The sequence below is a fragment of the Amblyomma maculatum genome, chromosome 9 (assembly GCF_055883805.1).
Source record: "Amblyomma maculatum isolate TAMU_Amacu chromosome 9, ASM5588380v1, whole genome shotgun sequence".
NCBI classification, from domain to species: Eukaryota; Metazoa; Arthropoda; class Arachnida; order Ixodida; family Ixodidae; genus Amblyomma; species Amblyomma maculatum.
The window spans coordinates 76,670,554-76,677,979 of record NC_139352.1 but is presented as its reverse complement, the minus strand read 5'-3'; the positions used below and the strand labels follow the sequence as shown (position 1 = coordinate 76,677,979).

General features: G+C 43.7%; 1 long non-coding RNA gene across 1 annotated transcript; it reads left to right on the top strand.

Annotated features, from left to right (window-relative positions):
• The first annotated feature begins 330 nt into the window (after positions 1-330).
• LOC146179471 (uncharacterized) lies at positions 331-3,759 on the top strand. Its single transcript, XR_014700930.1, has 3 exons — positions 331-588; positions 671-831; positions 2,394-3,759. It is a non-coding gene; the product is annotated as an uncharacterized LOC146179471 (long non-coding RNA).
• Positions 3,760-7,426: the final 3,667 nt, after the last annotated feature.

Genomic DNA, 7,426 nt, shown 5'->3' with positions numbered 1-7,426 from the left:
TAACTAAGTGTAAAGGCCTTTAAAGGGGTCGTGAAACGTTTTCCGGAAATTTTTCACGGCTTGGTTAAATGTAATCCTTGTCCTGCATCATATAATATACCTCGATTCGTTTCACCGCCCGCGTTGATTTAATAGCGACAAAAACAGAATTTCGGTTTCCTAGCGCGCGTCCTCCTCAACTCAACAGATACGTCATAGCGCTAAGCCAATGAGAAGCTCCCGTTTCCGGAGCCTGCTGAGCCAAAGTTGACCGAGCTCGGTGTATTTTAGAGGTTCTTATTGTGCCCTACTCTACGCTCACACAGGGTTTTTTAATATGGCCGACGCCTAGGTTCCTCCGTGGATTCCAGCGTCGCTGCTATAGTTAACTAGAATATAGTCGCTACTGTTAGAACATGGTAACATCGTGGCCTTTGAGCCGTATGCCGACGCAACTTTTCGGGTGCCAGGTCGGCGAAGATGGAGCCTGCGACCGGTACAGTAACACTTAATTGTGTCGAGAGGCCGCGGTAACCGCGGCACAACTCCGGCTTGCAGAAGCCCCGACTGTCAGCCTCCCGATCCCAGCCGTTTCGGAACTACGGATTGGTATGTATGTCCGAGTCTTGCAGCCTAGCCTACGTTTGACCGTTGCGAGAGTGCGCAATCGCTAACCGAAGCTTTCGAACAGGTGCAGCTGCGGGCGGTGCGTGCCGATGCCTACTGCTCTTGAGAGCATCTGGCGAGATCCCGGCGGCGACTACGTAGTTGAAGCAGCCATCTGGGTGTTACAGATCATCCGCATTTACTCCAAATGCTTCTTGATCATGGACTGCTAGTCGAGAACACAAGGTAAGAACCTTGAGCGAAAGGCGACATAACTTGAACAAGCGGCCACCTGTTTTTCATTTTCTCGAGCAAGAAATGCTGTGAAGAAATCTATTGCGGAAGGTAGTGTTAATAAAAGAAAGCTTCCCCTTCAACGTTACTTACTTGCGATCATCTACACTGTCTACAGTGTCGATATTGCGCCACGTTAGCGCGAACACAACATCGCTGGTTTTCATATTTTTCTTGTTTTTTGTAGAAGGTGAGCATGGAGGGCATGAAGTTTCACCATGCGAATTACTGGTTTGCTTAATTCCATGCACGAGTAAATGAGAAAACACGCATCATCTGATAGTGTGAACTTGCTAAATGGAAAGGGCATGCACATTGATGTGAAGTAACGGCAAAAAAAAAAAAAAAAAACACTGTCCGGTTACATTTGCTTGTTTTATTAGCCAGGTATGACCTTCAGCAAGTGCAGCACTTCAGTACATGAATACGTAAGGAATGCCACAAGAAATGCAGTAAATAAGTACAAAAGCAATCTCATTTCGGAGGACTCTGTGCTAAGTGAAATTGCATGCAATGAAGTAGCCTGTCTCCTGCAGAAGTCATGGGAAAATGCACTAAAAAACGACACAGAAGAGAAAAACACACAGAGCAAGACTGGCTTCTGCAGACGATCACTAACTAGCCCGACAACTCTTGTTATAGCCTGTCCCCACTTGTTGCCAGAACAATCACCATACCAGCACTCAAATTTTTATTTGCTAGTTTTTTGTTTTTGTTTTTACCCACTTGCATTAGGTGAGTGTTGCATAGTGTGAAAATATAATTTAAAAAATTGTCTGACTTCACTGATACCATCATCAACACCTCCACACAGTAAACCTCTCCAAAATGCTTTGACACTGACATCTTACATGCGCTGATATGTGACAACCAAAAAAAAAAAAAGACATTCTTCCAAAGGCCAGTACACCGAAACTTCCACAGCTTGAGTAAGTGTTGGAAATTTTACAGTTAGCAAATGAAGTTATAGAGCAGTTTTGCGACACTTGCAGAACGTTTGGTACGTGGCGTGTTGTGGGAAAACAACTGAGAGCCGTTGACAGAAGTGGACTTGTCGTTTATGGCTCTTTCGAATAGAATGACTCTATGCACAGAGCTGCTTAACGCATAAGTCGCATACTTAGCATCTTCGTGCTATGCGGATGATATCAGCGTGGACCCCATTGGCATCGGCCTCAACTCTAGTATAGAGGGTGTAAGACGACTACCAGGTTTTGTCAGTCAAAAGCTGCATTGCCTTCAGGCATTATTTTGCTGCAGTAGCAAATTATGATTGCACTGGAGTTCTAATATTGGGTGGGTCTCATTCTCTCTCAATCACCTGCAGCAGAATTCAAAGTTTGCCATACTGCCAGAGAGAATAAATTGACAGTGAAAGTTACACTGTACAGCTTCTGTTAGACGGGAATTAATTGTACAGATGCATGCATAACTTTCAAGTTTGTAAAATACCTAAACCACATTTTCATTTTGCTATGCTGAAAAGTAAATATTGCTTTTTCTCTTGTCAACAGGAGGCACCGCTACACCTGCTACAGCCAGCTTGCGCACTGGCTTTGGGGATGCCTCGGCAGACATCACAGTAAAGTCCTCCCTATTTGTGATGCAAGCCAAATAAGGGAAAGGTTTCCATCTGACAGTTACACTGGTTTCCAGTTTGCACAAGGTTTGTAGAGTCATCACCTTACTCATTCTGAAACAAGCCAGTAAACATGAGAAGAGAGAACTGCAGGACAGCTGGACTAATAACTGGAATTTTACTAAAGGATAGAGGCAAAAGAAGATAGAGGCAAAGAAGAAGAAGAGGCACATAGATGCACATGTAAAAAAGGCCCCAAAAGACTGTTGACCGACTTCTTAACCACACACACGTCCTTAGCCTTTGCAGTATAGTGTGCCTTTGGATCTGTGGCTTCCCTTTTGTAACAAGTGGTCCTTGACCATAAGGAATTTGCTTTTTTTTTAGAGGATTTTTTAGACCCTTTCTGCTTTCCACGCTTTCACTGCTTTGGGGTTTTTCGTGCACGTGCATTTCTGTGCGAATCTTCTTTTGCCTCTTTCCTTCAGTAACATTTCAGTTGTTAGTCAAACTTTGTCTTGTGCTCTCCTCTTCTCACATGTTTTGTCTTCTGGCTGGTTTTAAGATGAATCAGTGCCAACTCTTCCAGTTGTTAGTCTTGTTGATATCACTAGCCTGACTGCACCCACTGCTGGGCAAATGCCTCTCCCATATCCATCCGAATAACCCGATCCTGTGCCAGGTGCATGATTCTCGCAAACTTCCTAAATTTCATCTGCTTGCCCGAGTTTCTGCCGCCCCCTGCTACACTTGCCTTTCCTTGGAATCTACAAGACATATATAGGCTCACCTAGAATGAATTTTGTCTACTCACTCCCCACCTATACCTTTGACGGGTAGATTTTTTCTTTTTATGGAACTGACCGCAAATACATCATAATGGGGGAGGCATCATAATAGATGCCTCTCCCATATCCATTCAAATAACCCGATCCTCTGTCAGCTGCATCCATATGATCCTCGCAGACTTCCTAATCTCATCTGTCTGCCCGAATTTCTGCCGCCCTCTGCTACGCTTGCCTTCCCTTGGAATCTACAAGACATATATAGGCTTACTTAGAATGAATTTTGTGTACTCAATCTCTGACTATACCTTTGTCAGATGCATTTTTTTTATTTAGCACTGACTTCAACACATCATGATTGTGAAGCTGTATATACACATTTGTATATTTGTATGTAGGAGAGAGGAAGACAGCGAAGAAGCATGAATAAAAGATGTCTTGCTCTAGGTCAACTGCCTTTAGCCTGAAAATTTTGAATGCACTGATGAACATGCGGCCAACCAATAAATTATTTTGAAAGCAACATGTCTCTCTTTAACACTCATTTGGTAACATTAGAGCATGCCCAAATGTACTACAAAATGGTGGTCCTTGTGGCATTGACAAACCTAGATTTTCGAGTTGCCGCATTCACCTTTACATGGCCTCGAAAAATAGTGGCTCATGGGGAGTAGAAAAATCGGAACGGTTTTTTGCAAAAGCTGCTTTGAAAGGTGGCCACTATTTGCAGCATTTTTCAGTCTCATTCAGAAGCAAGCCAACATAATCTGCAATCTGTAGACATGCATACAATAATATGTGCCTTATACTTTGAAATGTACCAGACTTTAACCAGCCATAAAACAGCGTGCTGAAAAGGTATGTATAGTAAAGGTTCCTTCGTTTATGATCATACTCATAGTTTGCATGGAAACATCTGCACTAAAACCTGCATGACGTTGAGTTAATTGGCCTGCTGGTTGAATATGCCACCAACATGCTGGTAATACAATGAACTTCGTCGGTGCTGGGGTCAAGTCTGGAAATATAAAGTTGGGATGATTTAATTGTGAAATCTTGTGCTGCTGAATTCACTGCAGGCTAGAATGTAACAGGATTAAAGGGCAGCTGTAGACGTAAGGGCAGCCCACATTGTCACTGCATCTTATGCGTCCTAGTGCACATATCTACATACCGTGCATGTTTTGCTAGTAAACAATGCAACCACAGATTTGCGAAGCTCCAAGAATGCTACACTGATGCTGTCTGAGTAGCTGCTTGTCGCTGAATATTGTGAAAGCCTTTTGATGGAACGAAAACTGCTTATTGAATACTTATGCAGAGTGAGTTTGGTCAGGAGAGCAGGTGATATGTACACCTTTGCAATTTAATCATACAAGCACAGACTGTATGATACTCATACAAATTGAAAAATATAAGGGAAGGAATTGAACTACAGACTGCGGTTCGACAGTCCAAACTTCTGCTACATGTGCTTTGGGCTGTGTGTGCTAGCCCGCTTGCAGTCTGATCGCCCGAGCCAGGAAAATGGTGCACACCCATATGAGCACCACTCCCAGTACTCTTTAACATGTACACAGAAGTGCAGGTGCTTGGGATAAACCTTGGCTGCCGCAATGCACCTCAAGCAATGGCATGTTATCCAGAATAGCAGGTTGGGTTTGTTGGTTTTCCATCCTTAGGTAACAGCGCAAAATGTGGACGGGAACACAAGCCGAGAAGACGAGACATTATGTCGTCTTCTCGTCTGGTGCTCCCATCCACGTTTTGCGCTGTTACTTCAGAATGTGACATGCCTGCCCAATATCTACATAATTGTCACACGAACCACTTTGTATATATTTACGACTACTTGCACAACACCGTTGCCACCCAATGATGACGAGCAGCTGAACAGCAGTTTTTCACGTGCACTCCGCTGCCATTAATCACAAATGCTATCACGCTACGACTTCCCATACCACCCCACCCAACCTTTGTGTGTGATGACCCAACCTTTGGTGCATTTGCATGTTCTCGGGATACTGAAGAAATCCATGGTACCAATTAGTAGATTCAAGCAACTTAATCTGACATACATCTGGTGAGAATATTAGAACTATATCCATGTATATACAGATAGATCTGTATCACCACAAGTGTCACCTACAACTGTGGTGATGCCGCTCAGAACATGACATTTTTTTTTTTAGGGCATAATTCTCCACAAACCGCTGCTGAGCTTGTGGCCTCTTGGTAAGAGGCCTTCCACATCTGTGGGAAACCACTTCAGAAGTGGTGTGCATTCGCAGTTTCAAAGCCTGCATTACAAATTTTTGGAAGTTTTCAACACCACACCCTTACCAGCCTTTGGCCTTTGGCACTACATATCACTGAGTTCCTTATATCTACTTGTGCTCAAGGCCACAAGATAGTGCTTTAGTGGATCCATACACACTTGCAATTATATGCCATTATGCATGCTTTCTCCATAGACTGCATCTAAATGTGGTTTCACACACAAATATTTATACTTAATTGGACAGGCGGACTGCCCAGAATGTTCCACATGTGACATTACGGAGACTGTGGAGCGTGTACTAGTGGTGTGTCCCAGTATATGCGTGCAAAACAATAACTCGAGTTACTTCTTTGAAGTGTTTTGGCAACAGGCCTCTCTCAGAGGACTTATTGGCCGGTTGGCCAGAAATGGAAAGCTCTACAGGCAGTGCAGGCTTTCTGCTGCTTCTTGCATGACACAGGACTTGACTCGTGACTGTGGTGCAAGTTATTATTCCTGTATATATTTTAATCAAGTCACGACCCTCTTTGTTCTTCTCTTTCTGTAGCAGGTCAGATATTAAACTTTTAAGCCCATCTATCCGCCTTTCCAATCGATAACACTTGCGTGGATGCATTTCTCCTGGATGGTTGATCTGGTAATCACACCATCGTAATGCAAGGACATGGGGCATATGAGCTTTTGAGGTGAACCATTTTTACCCTAGAAATGTCATTTAAATGATGTGAAGGATTCTGAGCTCTGCTCAACATGATCCTCCTCTTCATCAGATTCTATGGGACTAGATGAGTGCTTTGGAAAGAATGTGATCAAAGTGGAACCAAGGGGCCTGTTCTGGGTGGTACGATATGCTGGTAGGGGCACCTGTTGTGCTGGCCTCACGGTATCGTTCAAAATTTAAAAAATCCAAAATGCGCATATTACTGCTATGAGGGCAGTCTGGCAGGAAACAATCAAATAGAACTGGTGGCTTCTGTGAGTCGAGTAGTACGAACACATCAACCCAATCGGTGTGCCAAAACTTGTGAAAGCGAACGTTACTTCCACTCGGAGAAGCCGTGCTGCAATCTCGCGACGCACACGGTTGGCTTAGCGAGCACTCAAACCCGCACAACACGCCTAAACCCAGAACCTAACGTTGTCAGGAAAAAGAGGCGAAGTCTGAGCACTGCAGACGTTGTAGGAAGTATGCTTCCTCTTTTTTTTTTTTTTTTTTTAGAAAGGTTACGAAAGAGGCGTCGGGAAGGTGGGGGAGCAAAGCTGCGACAACGCGTTAGGTGAAGGAGCCACCCGAGTACATTGTACCAACCTTTTTTTTTTCTGTTTCCGGCTTTCCGTGTAGTGCCATAGTTCAGGTCATCCAGCCGAAATAAAGGAAGCGAAGCTCGACACGCTATTCTCAACGATGCATGCAGCGCGGAGGCGAGCAATATACGAGTACGCGCCGCGGCGTCCGGCCCTAGTGAAAAAACCCTATGAGTCACAATAACCTCATACAAATTCTCATACTAAACTCACACTAATCTCATACGAATCTCATATAATCTCATACTAGACTCATTCATCATATGAGAAATATATGAGAATTAATGAGATTTGTATGAGATTGGTATGAGAAATCTGTATGAGGTTATTGTGACTCATACGGTTTTTTTCACTAGCTCCTGAAACACTCCAGCCACCACTCGGATTGAACCCACTTGTCGATTTCTTTGACCGAAACCGTATTTACATCGTATCTATAATGACGCCAAGAATAAAAAAAAAATTTACAGCAGCGGTCGCACAACGAAGTTGTACCGGTGGTATGAGACTGCTCAAGACGTTCTGCTCCATCACGAATGTTCACAAAAAAAAAAAGAAAACAACAACAAATAAGATTGGAACCATTGTCATTTGGAG